Raw genomic sequence first — 17,885 nt, 5'->3', positions numbered from 1 at the left:
TTATGTGCAAGGTCCTGGGTTCCATCCTCAGCACCACAAAAATACTTTGAATAGAATGAAAGACAAAATAACAACATACCAAAATTTTCAGAGTACAGTTAAATCAAGAGGGGAGTTTATAGCATCAAATGCTTACATTAGACCAGAATATAGTGTAGTTCCATAGTAGACGATTTGCCTTGCTTGCATAAGGCTCCCAGCACTGTCAAAAAAAATCAATAAGAAAAACTTCCCCCTTCAGAATCTGAACAAATAAATAAATGAAGAGCAATATAAACCAAAGCAAGCAGAAGGGGAGAAACAATAAATATTGGAGCAGAAATCAATGAGATTAAAAACAAAACAAAAAAAAGAATTAATATGGGGCTGGGAATGTAGCTCAGTCATAGAGCACTTGCCTGGCACGCATGAGGTACCACCAACACAAAGAAAATTGAATTCACACTGGAAAATCTTTTAAGATAAGAGGTTGAAGAATGGGTCTGCATTTGAATGGCTCTGAGTGGGTCCCAGGCTCGGAGCCAAGGGACACTCTAGGCTGCTGGGTGCAATTCATCAGTGCTAGTGCTGAGCTACAATGCCATGACACCATGAGGTTATTTAAGAGATTACAGCATCTGAAACCCACAATGTTAAAAAACAGAATTTTCACAATATAGAGGATCATTCTGAAATAGGGCTTTAGGATAAAGAGTGAGAGAAATACTGAGTCTTAATGGAAACATCCATGAGTCATTGAGATGCAGAAATCACAGTTGTAAATCTTGAGCAACAGGCCTTTGGCCCATGCCCTTGTAAAATAAGGGAAATACAAAAGGACAGGGAAAATTAACTTGAAATTGTTCGGCTCCAACGTGGCTCCACCTTCAGTCTTATCCCTAATACAGCCCTTCTATAAATATTGGACCTCCAGCCCAAAGTGGGGGTGCTTCTCACTCTCAAGATAGCCTGTATTCTCCCTTAAATGTGTATCTACCTTCCTAAATCAACTTCTGCCCATGCCTTTGTCTGGCTCATGCTGAAATTCTTTTTGGTCACTTATGCCAAGAACTCCAGTTGTCCTGAGTTGAATTCCCTTCCCCTCTGGGAACTTGTTGGACCCTTCTCCAGAAACATCTCCTCTCTTCCTAGAAAAAGAATCCCTAATTTCACTAATAAGAACATGAAGAAGATTTTAAAACATCTCCAAAACAGTTGGCTGTGGACATAAGTAGAACATTTGGACAAGCTAGGAAGAGCTCAGATAAACTATATAAGGGAAGAGTTTGTGAATGTGGCTGAGTGGTAGAGTGCTTACCTGGCATGCACAAGATCCTGGGTTCAATCCCTAGGACAGCAAAACAAACAAACAAACAAAAGTATATAAGGTGATCTATCACTAAAAGTTCATCATCCCTTTCCAAATCCTTGTTGGGATTGAGGGAAAATGCCCTAAAAGTGGAGGACATGACATGGAAAATAAAGACAATAAATTGGGTGCAGTGGCTTACACTCATAATCCCAGCAGCTAGAGAGGCTGAGGCAGGAGGATTGCAAGTTTGAGACCAGCCTCAGCAAATGAACAAGACTGTAAACAACTTATCAAGACCCTATCTCAAAATTTAAAAAAGAAAAAAGGTGGAGAGGGTGGGAGCCGTGCATGGTGATGCAGGCCTGTAATCTCAGCCCCTCAGGAGGCTGAGGCAGGAGGATCGAAAGTTCAAAGCCAGTCTCAGAAACTTAGTGAGACTTATCTCTAAATAAAATATTTTTAAAAGGGCTGGGGATATATATGGCTCTGTGGTTAAGCGTCCCTGGGTTCAATTTCTAGTGTGAAAGAAAGAAAGAGGTAGAGGAGGAAGGAAGAAAGGAAGGGAGAGAGGGAGGTAGGGAGGGAGACAATAAACTGGCTTGTGCAAGCCAGCTCCTGGAAAATTACACCAGGATTGAAAATATATGGTTAAGTCCAGTAACTTGTTCTTCACAGACCCATCATCAAAATACAGTGCCTTTTCCCCCCCACACAGTTTCTCAGAACCATGAAACAATGGCACAAATTTTATTCCTCAAGAATTTGAGATTGGGCTGGGGATGTGGCTCAAGCGGTAGCTCGCTCGCCTGGCATGCGTGCGGCCCGGGTTCGATCCTCAGCACCACATACCAATAAAGATGTTGTGTCCGCCGAGAACTAAAAAATAAGATATTAAAAAAAAAGAATTTGAGATAGTGCCTTTAAATTTCTAGAGAAAGAGAAGTATAAATTAAGTTGTAGCTTATTTGATGGGAATCAAAGATAACTGGAGTTGTACTAGATTGCCCTTCCTGTGCTCATCAATATTTACTAGAAGAGAAACAACATATCTCACTTGACTACTAAGTAGAGTTGTTGCCTCTTGTAAAATCATTACTTAAAAGCAAACTTGAAAATATGTAGTAGTTGGTTTAAACTGGCTTCAAGCAGCAATTAAAATGTGGTGATCAGAACTATTATCCAAAACAGAAATTATAAATGATGGAAATATTTGGATTTTAAAACAATAATTCAGTGGATAGTGGGAACAGAAAAACCATCCTACTTTGTTTCTGGGATATGCTAGTTACATAGCTTAGAATGTATATGCTTGTTTATTACAGTTGCACGGACAGAGTTTGTCTATTAAAGAGCATTTAGTTGTTCAAAGTATCCTTAGATTATATGATTTCCAAAAGTAGGTCTCTTCTGAGAACTGTGAACTGTGGAAGAAATCAAACTATTTTTTTTTTCTTTTAAAAAGCCACATGATGAGGGGCTGGGGCTGTAGCTCAGTGGTCAAGTGCTTGCCTCGTATGTTTGAGGCACTGGGTTTAATCCTCAGCACCACATAAAAATAAATAAAGATACTATGTGTTCATCTACAACTAAATAAATTTTTTTAAAAGAGCCACATGATGAAACTACTGTAAAACCTAATAATCTACGTCACATTGAAGTGGGAAAATGTCCAAAAGAAGCAGCTTCAATTTCAATGAGGTAAAAGTGCACTCACTATGAAGAGGTTGGGGCTGGGGCTCAGTGGTAGAGCACTTGCCTTGCACATGTGAGGCACTGGGTTCCATCCTCAGCACCACATAAAAATAAATCAACAAAATAAAGGTATTGTGTCTGTTTACAACTAAACAAAATATCTTTTCAAAAAAAAAAAGTTCACTATGAAGACTTTGTTCATCTTTGCTGCATTTGGGATTTATATGGTCATTTAATAACATCGTGTAAGATTGTCTGGATCTTAAATACTATCCTTCATAAGAATATAATATATAACATGTGAAAGAATAAGACAGAACTTATTATTAAGAACCACAAAGACCACTCATCTTTTTATTTATTTTTTCATTTAGTTAGTTTTGGTAGTGCTGGGGGTGAAACCCAGAGCCTTGCAATATGCTAGGTGAGTGCTCTACCACTGAGATATATCTTTCCCTTCATCCTTAATTCTTTCAAGACTGTTTTATTAAAAGAAAAAAAAACTTAACCAGGAATGGTGGAACACAACTATAATCAGTGCTCCTCAGGAGGCTAAGGCAAGAGGAGCACAAGTTCAAGACCAGCCTCTACAACTTAATGAGGCCCTATCTCAAAAATAAAAAATGAAAGTTCTGGGGGTGTAGCTCAGTAGTGGAGAGGCTCTAAGTTCAATGTCAGTACCAAAAGAAAAAAGAAACACTTATATATGTGCCTCTACTTTCATATGCTGAGAAGACTATAAGTTTAAAACAACATAGCAAACAATCAGTATTTTAAAGAAATTTTCTATATTGAGATTCTGTATGTGCAAAAGCCTTAATTATTAATATGCCAATGTGTATGATGCCAATATCTGTTCTAAAAATTAAAACCTACCTAGCATGTATAAAGCCCTGGCTTTGATCCCCAGCACTGAAAAATAAATAGATAGATAGATAGATAGATAGATAGATAGATAAATAGATAGATAGATGCTTTTGGCATGATAAAGTTGTGGAATTACATCAGGGGTTTATGCTCATGTAAAATGTTGTTGTTGAAAATATTCCACACAATTTTTACAACTTGAGAATATTTTTAGTATCTCTGACTTTTTATTTTTTATTTTTCTAGTTTTAGCAATCTTTTTTTCCTTTTCATTAATTTACTTTTTAATTGATGAATCAGTTATACACAAGGTGAAATTCACTGTGATATGTTCATACATGTGCATGACATAGTTTGGTTAATTTCCTTCTGTTGCTCCTCCTCTTTCCTATCCCTTCTCCCCTCTCCCTCATTTCCCTTCCTCTACTCCACTTTTCTCCCTTCCATTTTCATATATTATTTCTGATACTTTTGCCAGAATCATCATGTCATATATGTATGTGTTGTCTCTATATAAAGAAAATTGTGAATATGTATTTCTATGAATGTTTATCTGGAAATTTCCACAGATTTGACTAGTATATATTCATTTTTATTCATTAATATATATATTTTATTTTATTGCATATAGATTTCTAATATTTTGCATTCTTATATCATTAAGCTACCTTCATTTAAGTAAGTTCATTAAATATTTTGTTTGAGTAAATTCACTAAGTATTCCCTTAAAAATCAACAAACAAAATAAGAAGTTGCAATAAGAATGAGCTACCACTACACACCTATTAGAAGGGCCAAAATCCAGACCAGCAACAACAGCAAATGCTGATGAGGATGTGGAGCAACAGGAACACCCATTCATTGTTGGTGGGAATGCAAAATTGTACAACCACTTCAGAAGTTTGGCAGTTACTTATCAAATTAAACATACTCTTACCATACCATCCAGCAATTGTATTCCTTGTATCTACCCAAAAGAGGTGAAAACTTATGACCACATAAAAACCTGCACACTGATGTTTATAGCCATTTTATACATAACTATCAAAATTTGGAAACAACTAAGATACATTTCAAAAGATGATTGGATAAACTGTGGTATATCCAGACATGAAACATTATTCAGCACTTAAAGAGAAATGAGCTATCAAGCCATGAAAAGACATGGAAGAAACTTAAATGCATATTACTAAGTGAAAGAAACCAGTCTAAAAAGGCAACATATTGTATGATTCCAACTATAAACAGAACATTCTGGAAAAGGCAAAACTATGAAGGCAATTAAAAGTTCAGTGGTCACCAAGGGTTAGAGGTGAGGGAAGGATGAGTAGGCAGAGCACAAAGGATTTGTACAGAAGTAAAACTATTCTGTATGATATTATAATGGTGGATACCTGTCATTATGCATTTGTCCCAACCACAGAATGTATAACACCAAGAGTGAGCCCTAATGTAAACTAAGGATTTGGGGTGAAAACAATGTGTTGGTTTAGGTTCATCAATTGAAATGAATATACCACTCTGGTTTAGGATGTTGTGGGGAAGGCTCAGCATGTGAGAGAAAAGGGATAAATGGGAATTCTCTGTACTTCCTGCTCATTTTGTTGTAAATCTATAACTTCTTTTAAAAAAGAAGTTTCCAGGCCTAGATAATTTCACTGGCAAATCGTACCAAAACTTTAGGAAAAGAAGGACACTTCTCAAATCATTTTATAATATTAGCATTGCCCTGATACCAAAACTAGAAAAAGGACTGTATGGGAAAAGAAAACTATGGCCCAATTTCCCTCAGTAATGTAGATGCAAAAAAAAAAAATCCTCGATAAAATATTAGTAAATCAAATCCAATAATACACATAAAGAATAATACACTATGACTAAGTGAAACTCATCATAGGAATGCAAAATTGGCTCAATATTAAAAATCAATCAATCCAATGTACCATATTAACATACTAAAGTAATTGAAACACATGATAATATCAAGTGATGCAAAACAAGTATCTGAAAAAAACTTAACATTAATTCATGATTTTAAAAATTCACTTAACAATCGAGGTGGGGAAAAGAACTCTCACAGTCTGTTATAAAGCATCTACAAAGAAATCCCCACACCCAAGAATATGCTTAGTAGAGAAAAACTAAATGCTTTTGCCCTAAGATCAGGAATGAAACAAGAATGTTCACTCTCACTCCTGCTATTCAACATTGTATTGGAAGCCCTACCCAGTTTAATAAAGCAAGAAAAAAAAAAGAAAGAAATGGCTTACAGATTGAGAAGGAAGAAAGAAAACAGCCCCAATTTGTAGATGACATAATTTTCAATATAGGAAATTCCATGGAATCTATAAAAATATCCTTAGAACTAACAAATGAGTTTAGCACTTCTGCAGACTACAAATTCAATACATCCAAAAAAAATCAAGCACATTTCTATATACTAACAATGAACAATCAGAAAAAAATTACAGTACACATATAATACTATTTGCATTGTTCCTCAAAAAAATATAAAAGAACATATGTAGGATTTGTATGCTGAAACAATAAAAAGCTGATTAAATAAATAAAAAAGACCCAAATAGACTATTTTCATGAATTTATAGGCTTAATATGGTTAAGATATCAATGGTCCTCAAATGGATCTATAGATTTAATACAATTCCAGGATATTTTTGTAAATACAACTAATTGATTCTAAAAGGTGTGTGGAGAGACAAAGAAACTAGAATAGTCCAGATAATTTTGAAAAGGATAAACAACCAAAGGAATAACACACATTTTAGGAATTACTCCTAGCCAGGTGCAATGGCCCACACCTGTAATCCCAGCAACTCAGGAGGCTGAGGTAGGAGGATTCCAAGTTCAAGGCCAGCCTGGGCAATTTAGCAGGACCCTGTCTCAAAATAAAAATAAAAAAATAAAAATGGATGGGGATACAGCTCAATGTTCGAGTGCCCCTGGATTCAATTGCCACTATAAAAAAAATCTCCAAAGTGCACTTATAATCCTAGCTACTTGGAAGGCAGAGAGGCAGAAGGATCAAAATGTTTGAGGTTGGCCTGGGCAACTTAGTGAGACCTTGTCTCAAAATAAAATTTTAAGAAGGCTGGGCATGTACTTCAGTGTCAGAACACTTGCCTAGCCATGGGTAAACACCAGGGTTCAATCTTCAGTACCACAAAAAAAAATTTTAAAAATTACTCCAAACCTACTTTGTGTTAGTTATATTTCCTTTTCTGGGAAAAAAAATACCTGAGAAAATCAACTAAAGTGGAGGAAAGGTTTATTTTGGCTTCTGATTTCAGAGGTTTCCATCCATGATCAGCTGGTTCTGTCACTTTGGGTCTGTGGCAAGGCAGTACATCATGGAAGAGAGAGTGTGGTGGAGCAAAGTTTCTCACCTCAAAGTGTCTGGGAAGCAGATGGGGGGCCTGGGTCTCCATATTCTTCAAGGGCACATGCCCAGGGACCTAACTTCCTCCCACCAGGCCCCAAGGTTCCTACCACCTTCCAGTAGCACCATCATCTGGGAAGTGAGCCTTCAACACATGAGCTATGCGTGGTCATTTAAGATCCAAACCATGACACATAGTTATAAAGACAGTGTGTTATTAACAATGTGGTAGAGACAAACCTTTATGAAAAATAAATTGGCCATATTTGTGTGGGCATTTCAATAGAGAAAGGAAAATCTCTATAATGAATAGTGTTGGAAAAATTGGATATGTATAGTATTTCTTATTTATAGTATTTCTAATTTGTTATATGTGAGAGCAGAATGCATTTCAATTCATATTACACATAGAACACAATTTTTCATATCTCTGGTTGTATACAAAGTATATTCACACCATTTGTGTCTTCATATATGTACTTAGGGTAATGATATCCATCTCATTCCACCGTCTTTCCTACCCCCTGCCCCCTCCCTTTCCCTCCCTCCCCTTGACCCTCAATTCCTCCCATGTCCCCCATCCCCATTATGTATCAGCATCCACATATCAGAGAAAACATTAAGCATTTGTTTGGGGGGATTGGCTTACTTCACTTAGCATAATATTCTCCAACTCCATCCTGCAAATTTACTTGCAAATACCATGGTTTTATTCTCTTTTAATGCTGAGTAGTATTCCATTGTGTATATATATATCACAGTTTCTTTATCCATTCTTCTACTGAAGGGCATCTAGATTGGTACCATAATTTAGCTATTGTGAATTGTGCTGCTATGAACATTGATGTGGTTGCATCACTATAGTATGCTGATTTTAAGTCCTTTGGGCATAAACCAAGGTGGTTTATAAACAAATTGTGGTTCCATTCCAAGTTTTCCAGGGAATCTCCACACAGTTTTCCATATTGGCTGCACCATTTTGCAGACCCACCAGCAATATATGAGTGTGCCTTTTTCCCCACATCCTCACCAACACTTATTGTTTGTATTCTTAATAGCTGCCATTCTGACTGGAGTGAGATGAAATCTTAGAGTAGTTTTGATTTGCATATCTCTAATTGGTAGAGATGTTGAACTTTTTTCAAATAGTTTTTGATTCACTGTATATCATCTTGAGAATTGTGTATAGTATTTCTGTTAAATAAATGAAAACTTATGTTCACACAAAAACAAATACACAAATGTTTAAGGCAGCTGTTAATGATTGCCAAAAACTGGAAACAACCTAATTGTTCTTCAGTAAGTGATTGGATAAACAAACTGTGTTACATGCATGCAATGAAATAAAAATAATTAATTATTGATATACTCAACATTGTGGATTAAACTCAATGTAATTATGCTGAGTGAAACAGCCAGCCTCAAAAGGTAACAGGCTGATACAAGTAATAATAAATGTTGGCAAGGATGTGAAAAATTTATACTCATACATTGTTGGTGGGACTGCAAGTTGGTGTAACCACTCTGGAAAGCAGTATGAAGATTCCTCAGTAAACTTGGAATGGAACCACCATTTGACCCAGTAATCCCACTCCTCGGCATATACCCAAAGAATGTAAAATCATCCTACTACAATGGCATGGCCACATCAATGTTTATAGCAGCTAAATTCACAATAGCTAAGTTACACAACCATCCTAGAAGCCCATCAACAGACGAATGGATAAAGAAAATGTGGTAAATACACACAATGGAATATTATTCAGCCATAAAGAATAATAAAATTATGGCATTTGCTGGTAAATTGATGGAACTAGAAACTATCATGCTAAGTGAAATGAGCCAATCTCAAAAATCCAAAGGCCAAATGTTCCCTCTGATTAGAGGATGCTAACACACAATAAGGGACAGGGAGGGAAGAATAGAAGCTCATTGGATTACACAAAGGGGAATGAAGGGAAGGGAGGAGAGATGGGAAGGGGAAAGTAATGAATTTGACATAACTTTCCTATGTTCATGTATGAACATATGACCATTGTAACTCCACATCATGTACAACCACAAGAATGGGAAGCTATACTCCATATATGGATCATACATCAAAATACACTCTGCTGTAATGTATAAAAAGAACAAAAAAATAACAGGCTGTATTATTCCATTTATACGACATTCGTGAAAAGACAAAATTATAGTGATGAAGTTTTGCAGAGGCTTTGGTGTGAAGAGAACATGTTACTATAGGCAGCATGATGGGGTTTTTTAGGGTGACAGAACTTTCTGTATCCTGATTATGGTGGTGAGTACTTGAACATTTACATGTGCTAAACTTCATATAACTCCCCAAATACAATTATACTGTATTGCAATTTTAAATACATTTTTTTCAATGTTGCCAGTCAAGCACATGAGAATCCTCATTTTCTGTAGAACTATTTGACACATGTGTGTGTATACTTGAACATTAGGTTTATTTGCTTTTACGTCGTTTGTAAAAGGAATTCTACAGCACGACCCCTTTTGCATTTGGCTTCTTTCACTTAACATAATCTCTGTGTGTTTATTCTATCTCATAGTTGTGTAGTATTCTATGGGATAATATAGCAAAATTCACTTTCTCAATGGAGAAAGGAAAGTCTTTACAACAAACAGTGTCAGAACAATTGGACATGTAGGATATTTCTGTTAAAGAAATGAAAACTCATTTTCACACAAAAACACACGCAGATGTTTATGGCAGCTGTTAATAATTGCTCCAAACTGGAAACAACCCAGATGCTCTTCAATGGGTGATGTATAATTAGGTTGTTTTTGTATAATTCATTTGTTTCTCATTCTTTGCTGTTAACAAATAGTTTATATTACATGAATATTGCTGTATTTTTACCAGGTTTATATGTATGGGCAAGAATGTACATATCATTTGTTTTAAGATGGTAAAAAAATAAATAAATAAAAAATATATTCAAAAAAGGTAAATCAAGCACTACCTAAATATCCAATAGGAGAATGAGTGAACAAACAATGATAATCGATAATATCATATCATCAGAATCATCTTAGAACATGTGAGCCACTGCTGGGTAAATTACACAAGTGTTCCCCTGGTGGCCGTGGTGATGATGGCTCACAGCTCTAACGGTGACCTGTGGGTCACAGTAACCAATGGGGCAGTGAGCTCTCTGAGCTCATCTCAGGATTCCAGTGGGCACAAATAAGGACAAACAGGAAGGAGTCAGTGACACCAGTAGCTGGCCATCCCAGAGCACTAGAGCACTACAGAGCCAACCTCAAATTTTCTTTGGCCCATGGTTCCCGTCAATGGCCTCAGAGCTTTCCCCTGCCAGGCTTCCCAGAGCACTTCTAGGAAGATAGCCCCTGGAGATGCCTGAATTGGCTCAAGTCAGTCCTCCTCCACCAATTCTAACCTCTCCTCTTCTTGGGCCAAATCTGCTTTCTTTTTTTTTTTTTTTTTTTTTTTTTTTAGAGAGAGAGAGGAGAGAGAGAGAGAGAGAGAGAGAGAGAGAGAGAGAGAGATTTTTTAATATTTATTTTTTAGTTCTCGGCGGACACAACATCTTTGTTTGTATGTGGTGCTGAGGATCGAACCCAGGCCGCACTCATGCCAGGCGAGCACTACCGCTTGAGCCACATCCCCAGCCCCTAATCTGCTTTCTTATGGCTTCAGCTCCCCTCCACTCAGGAGCATCTCCTATATTCTGAGAGTATAGTTATGCCCATTGACCAGGTTAGGAGACTGAGGCCATAAAGGTCAGGAACTGGGTCTGTAACAGCACAGCAGGTCAGTGGGTGGGTGGCAGGTGGCCCTTCCTTTATCCCACAGTTGTACATCCCCTCAAGCCATGTACAGATTTTCTGCTGCTTTCTCCCCTGAAGGGACCTCCTGGGTCATCTATTTGCACCAACTAGGGCTTGTAAACCCAGAATCAGGCCCTGGGTGGGAACTGGGTGGGGGAAGGTGCCCAGGATGTGGTTGGAGGCTGATGGCCTTTTCCTAAACCCCAGGCTCTGTTCAGAGTGTCCCGAGTATCTTCATGATCTAAGCTTGTTCCCTCAGGACTAGTCACACTGTAACCTGACCTGCTTGTGGTCCAGGTCACAGAATCATTGCATCTTACTGGGGGGAAGAAAACTATAATAAAAGTTCTAAATGAGAATAAGAAGATTAAAAATATGAGAACTTCTTTTTAGTCATAGAAATGATCTGCTGGTAGGAAGAACACGAGGAGGAGGAAGGTCATCCATAGAATAACCCAAATAGTACCCACTAAAACCTCGGCCCTCCAGGAGGAAGGAGCAGAGCCTATCCTAGGCTGCCCCATCTGTCCACATGCAGAGGGAGGGCCCCAGGGACTCCCCATCCTAGGGGTCATGCACCCTCAGAGGCCTGTAACCCCACTAGAAGTAAATGCTTAAAACTGCCTCTCCTGCCCAGTAAATCCTGCCTTGCACAGTGGTGTATGCCTGTAAGCCCAGCTACTGGGGAGGCTGAGCCAGGAGGATTGCAAGATCAAAGCCAGCCTGGGAAACTTAGCGAGACTCTGTCTCAAAATAAAATTTATTTTTAAAAAAGGGCTGGGAATGTAGATCGGTGATAAAGTGCCCTTTGATCTCCAGTACTGTGAGCAAGTGGGATAAAGAAAGATTGACCCTCTTGGGTCTTTTCTGAGGCCTTCCTTGACTAGGTGATGAGGTGCCCCCTGCTGGCAAAGGTGGGTATCACTATAATGTGGACAATCCTAGTGACATCACCACGGGACCACAACCACTAAGGGACCACAGGCTACATTTAGGCCTCCCTGAATGAAAGGAAAATTCACTTCAATTTATCTAGAAGTTCGGGTGGGAATCTGGCCTTACTGTGGATCAGAGATACCAAAAATAGGTAGAGAAGGGGTTGTAGGATGTGAGCAGGTGACAGATGGCTGAAGGCTAAGAACAGAGAGCAAGGGCCACTGGGAGATTCAGACTCTGGGCCTCGTAACAAGGAGGAGGTGACAGAAGATGATCAAGAAGCCCCTGCAAAGGACTGTTCTCAGGGATGATAAGAACACAGGAGGCCCCAGGGCCTTAGTTTCCTCATCTGTAAACTGGGGATACAAGTAGAATTTACACTCAAGGGTTTCTATGAGGAAAGCAGAATTCATGGAAAGTGGGGGAGTCAGTGTCTGATACAGACTAACTGAGGTAAATGCCGACATATTGTTATTGTTATTATTACTAGAATCATTCTATGTCCATTGACATGACATGTTATTGGCCCCCACAGGATGGGCACCGTGTTCAACGGTCCATTGCTGGCTCTGAAGATGGAGAGAAGGAGCACCAGCAAAAGGGGCACCATGGACAAACTCTAGAAGCAAGAAGAGCAAAGGAACAAATTCTCCCCTTTAGAGCCCCCTGAAGGAACATACCTGCCGACCTGGGAGACTTCCAACCTCCAGAACTTCAGATGATAGATTCGTGTTGTTTTGAGCGACTAAGTTTGTTGTGAATTTGTTCCATCAGCAACTGGAAACTATTCAGGTGGCAACATGCATCCACCCTCCCTTCCTCCCTCCCTCCCTCCCAGGGCACTTGTGTCAGAGACACCCAGCCCTGCAGCCTACATAAGGTATCACTTGGATGTTGAGGTGGTGGCCGTGCTTCCTTATCAGCCTCACTGACAGGTGAGAATCAGGGGTGTGCAGGACCCCTGACAAGGGTGAAAGGACCCAGGGCCTCATGAGGGGGCAGGCCAGGAAGGCACCTGGAGCATACGGAGGCCCACTCTACACACCACACACCATTAGGATAGTCTACACTGGCAGGTGGGGCAGGTGTCATGGGGAACAGGTTCTGGTGAGAGGTGGCTACAGCAGGCATGCACTCAGTTTTGCTCTATGCCAGGTGCTGCTCTCAGTGACTGACAGAGCATCTCACTTCACCCTCACAAAACCCTGTAAGGAGGGAAAGTTACTACTCAGAGCACAAATGAGCCGAGGGAAACACAGAGAGCCTAAGTAACTTGCCCATTGCATGACACAGGGGCAGTTCAGCCCTGGACTGTGTTGCTCCAGCCCCTCCTCTCGTCCACTCTGCTACATTGCATTGACTACTAGACCAATTGAACATGGTCCTGGGTGAAGTGACATTACATTTGTTTTCCTCAAAGCCCACAGTTACCCTGCTCTTCTATGAAAGTGGAACTGGGCCTCAGAGAGGACAAGTGACTTACCCAAGGTCATACAACTAGGACTTGTCCCCCTAACCAGGGTTTTTGTTTTGTTTTGTTTTGGTACTGGAGAATGAATCCAGGAGTGCCACATACCCAGCCCTTTTTTATTTAGAGACAGAGTCTCACTGAGTGGCTTAGCACCTCACTTTTACTGAAGCTGGCTTTGAACTTTCGATCCTCCTGCCTCAGCCTCCAGAGCTGCTAGGATTACAGGCATGCACCACCACTACCAGCCACACCAGGGTTTTAAATAAGGATCATAACCCACCTGTCCTGGGTTATGATGGGTATGATAAAAGGCCAAGTGGAGGCGAACTCCAGCATCTGAGGTCAAGATGGGTAAATCCTGTCCTTGCCCTGAGAAATGGGTGTCCCCTCCCCACAGCTGCTCTCAGCTTGATCCCATATAGGATCAACAATTCCCCACAGCATCTTCTCCACAAACAGGGTTAAGGGAGCCTCTGAAGACTTCATGAAAGCAAGACCCTGAACACAGAGGAGGTTGAGAAGTATGTAGACCAGGAAGCTAGGGATGCTGGCAAACTGTGTGCAGGAGCCCCAGACAGTCACCTTACTCCCACTTCTTACCCCACTTGGTGATTTTTTTTCTGCCTGAGGGCATTAAAAACATAAAGGTACATCTTAATGAATATTAATAATTTGCACATTGCCAGGCACCATCGTGCAGGGCTATAATCCCAGAGGTCTGTAATCCTTCTGGGAAAACTGAGGCAGGATGATCATAAATTTGAGGCAGCCTGGACAACTTAGCCAGACCTGTCTCAGAATTTTAAGAAAGGGCTAGGAGTATCCTTTCATACAGTTGCTCAGTGGTAGTGTCCCTGGGTTCAATCTCCCAAAATACATAAAGAGCACAAAAAAGTAAATTGAACATTCATGAACAAACCACCCCAGATGAATCAGTAGGCTATACAGACATCCCAGAAGTCCCAGAGACTCCATCCCAGCCACATCCCTCACCCCTGCAGTGAGAAACACTATGGTGACAATGAAAATCATCCCTTCACCTTTCTTTATAATGTTACCTCTCATGTGGTAATACGTTAGTTTCACCTGTTTGTAAACTTCCTGTAAATGGGTCAGTCATACAGTATGAAACTTCAGTTTGGCTCCTTTTGCTCAATATCATGTCTGTGTGATTCATCCAGATCCTTTCATACAGTTGTAGATCTTCCCTTCTCGTTGTGCAATATTCCTTTTTGTGAATATACCAAAATTTATTGGTTAATTTATTAACATGTCTGGTTTTTCTCTGTGGTTTTTAACATATTCTAGGTGTGAGACCTTTATCAGTTATATATGCTTCCATTTTCTTCTCCCTAGATGTCGCTTGTGTTTTCACTCTATGGTGTCTTTTGATCAATAAATATTTTTTAATTTTAATGTCATTGAATATTTTATAATGTTCATTTATGGTTAATGCTTTTCTGTCTTGAACAAAAAACTTTTCAATCACAAGTAAGCAAAGATTTTCTGGGGTTAGGGTATAGCTCAGTGATAAAACTCTGGTCGAGCATGCATGAGGTTTGAACCCCAACATAAAAAAAAAAAAACTTTTCTGCCATATTATAATTTTACAGCTTGTTGACTTTGCCTTTCATATGTAGGTTTTGAAATAACCAAGAATTATTTTTGTGTTGTAAGACAGGGATCCAATTTCATCATTCCTTTTTTTCAAAATAGAACCAATTGTTCCATTTACTGAAAGTCCAACCATTTCCCACTGGTCTACAATACTTCCTCAGTCATTTATTTAGTGTCTACATAGGAGTGGGTCTGTTCCTGAGAGCACAAGTCTATCATTGGTCCACTTATCTACTCTTGCAGCAATATTGCACCACCTTCTAAAAAATTTTTTGAGTTGTAGATGGACATAGTACCTGTATTTCATTTATTTATTTATTTTATTTATTTATTTATGAGGTGCTGAGGATCAAACCCATGCCTCACACACAATAGGCAAGCGCTCTACCACTAAGCCACAGCCTCACTCCAATATTGCACCATCTTGATTGCTATGTGTTTATAATAAGTATACTTCCACATAATTTTATGAATTAATTAGTCAAAACCTACACATATGCAAACATCTATTGGAATTGAGATTGGATTTGCATTGAATCTACAAAACAGTTTAGAGAGTAATGACAGATTTATGGTTCTGACTTTTCAATGTATACAGCTTTCTATTTAGGTTTTTTTGTTTTGTTGTGTTTTTTTGGTACCAGGAACTGAACCCAGGGGTGCTTAACCACTAAGCCACATCCCCAGCCCTTTTATATATTTTGTTTAAATACAGGGTCTCACTGAGTTTATTAAGACCTCCCTAAGTTGCTGAGACTGGCTTTGAACTCATGCTCCTCCTGCCTCAGCCTTCCAAGCTGCTGGGATTACAAGCATGTACCACCACACACAGCTCTATTTAGTCTTTTTAAAAGCCTTTCAATCAGGGTTTATATTTTTCCATAAAGCTCTTGCCCTGTTTTGTTAATTTTTCAGTAGGTCATAAACAGTATCTTTTTTTTTTTTAGTTGTTGACAGACCTTTCTTTTATTTATTTATATGCAGTGCTGAGAATCAAACCCAGTGCCTCACACATGCTAGGCAAGTGCTCTGTCACTGAGCCACAACCCAGCCCAATAAATGGTATCTTTATTTAAAAAAATATTTATTGGGGCTGTAGCTCAGTGACAGAGCACTTCCCTTAGCATGTGTGAGGTACTGGGTTCGATCCTTAGCAACACTTAAAAACAAACAAGGGCTGGGGCTGTAGTTCAGTGGTAAAGCACTTGCCTTGCATATGTGAGGCACTGGGTTCAATCCTCAGCACCACATAAAAATAAAGAAAGATATTGTGTGTTCAAAAAAATTAAAAAATAAAGGCATGTTGTCCATCTACAACTACAAATTCTTTGTTATCATGACAAAAGTAATAGTTTTGTTTTGGATTTTTTTTTTTTTTTGGTGCCAGGGATGAAACCTGATCTTCACATGTACTAGGTAAGCACTCTACCATTGAGTTACATCCCTAGCCCAAGCAATAAATTTTTATTTTATTACTATTTTGGGGAGGTGGAATGGGACTCAGGAACACTCTGCCAAACAAGCTACACTCCACCCCCAGCTCTTTTTATTTATTATTTATTTATCTTGGTACTAGAGATTGAACCCAGAGACACTGACAACTGAGGCACATCCCCAGCCCTTTTTTGTACTTTATTTAGAGACGGTTCTTGCTGAGTTGCTTAGGCCCTTGCTAAATTGTTGAAACTGGCTTTGAAGTTGAGATCCTCCTGCATCAGCCTCCAGAGCTGCTGGGATTATAGACATACACCACCATGCCAAGCCAAATAAATTTTTAAGTATAGATTTTTGTACCCAGAAATCTTTCTAAATTCCTAGTAATTTTAATAATTTACCCATAAATTATATTTTCTACATATACAATGGTATTGCCTACACATAACAATTCTGTTCCTAATATCCAACCTTTAAGTGTTTTCTTTCCCTTACATTATTATACTGACTATTAAGCCAGTGCAAGGCTCAGTAGAAATGGCTGTAGCAACCATCCTTGGCACATTCCCAATGCCAAAGCTATAAACATTCAAATATGCAATGCTTTGTATATACCCTTTAACCTAAAAATGTCCATTTGACTGTTTTGCTAAGTTTTTTTTTTAATCATCAATAGATGTCAAATTTTATCTAACCCTACCTCCCTATCTATTGAGATGATTGGAGGTTCTCCTTTAATCTGTGAATGAGGCCAATTATGTTGAGTTCAAATATTAAAACAAGTACATTTTGGGACTAAATCCTACTTGGTCATATTAAACTTTATAAAATACATTGTGCCCAGGCAATTATCATTTCATTTAGAATATGTGCATCCATTTTCTTGAGATTGTTCTATTGCTATTATTTTTTGATTCATCAAGTTTTTAAAATATTTTTAGTTATACATGGACATAATATATTTATTTTATTTTTTTATGTGGTGCCAAGGATTGAAACAAGTGCCTCACATGTTCAAGGCAAGTGCTCTGCCAATGAGCCACAGCCCCAGCCCATGATTCATCAAGTTCTAAAACAAAGATTATATCAGCCCCATAAAATGAATTTGGTATGCTCCCTCTTTTACTACACCCTGGAAGTGCTTTGGTAAAATTTGCATTTTTTGTTTCCTCAGTATTTCAACAGCAAAGCTATCTGGGAAGATAGTGTTTCTGTATGGGAAAACTGTTGGCTCCCAGTTTCTTCTTCAATTGTTATGGGCCTATTCAAGTGTTCTATTCCTTTTGGAGACACTTTTGGCAAATTATATGTCTGTAGTCATTTGTCCACTTGACCTAATTTATCAACCAAATTGGCATGAA

The 17,885-nt window shown here is 38.8% G+C and overlaps 1 pseudogene; it reads left to right on the top strand.

Moving 5' to 3' along the window:
* The first annotated feature begins 1,935 nt into the window (after nucleotides 1–1,935).
* Nucleotides 1,936–2,691, top strand: LOC113195276 (KATNB1-like protein 1 pseudogene; annotated as a pseudogene).
* Nucleotides 2,692–17,885: the final 15,194 nt, after the last annotated feature.

The sequence above is a fragment of the Urocitellus parryii genome, chromosome X (genome assembly GCF_045843805.1).
Source record: "Urocitellus parryii isolate mUroPar1 chromosome X, mUroPar1.hap1, whole genome shotgun sequence".
NCBI classification, from domain to species: domain Eukaryota; kingdom Metazoa; phylum Chordata; class Mammalia; order Rodentia; family Sciuridae; genus Urocitellus; species Urocitellus parryii.
The sequence above is the reverse complement of the archived record's forward strand: the minus strand, read 5'-3'. Positions and strand labels throughout refer to the sequence as shown.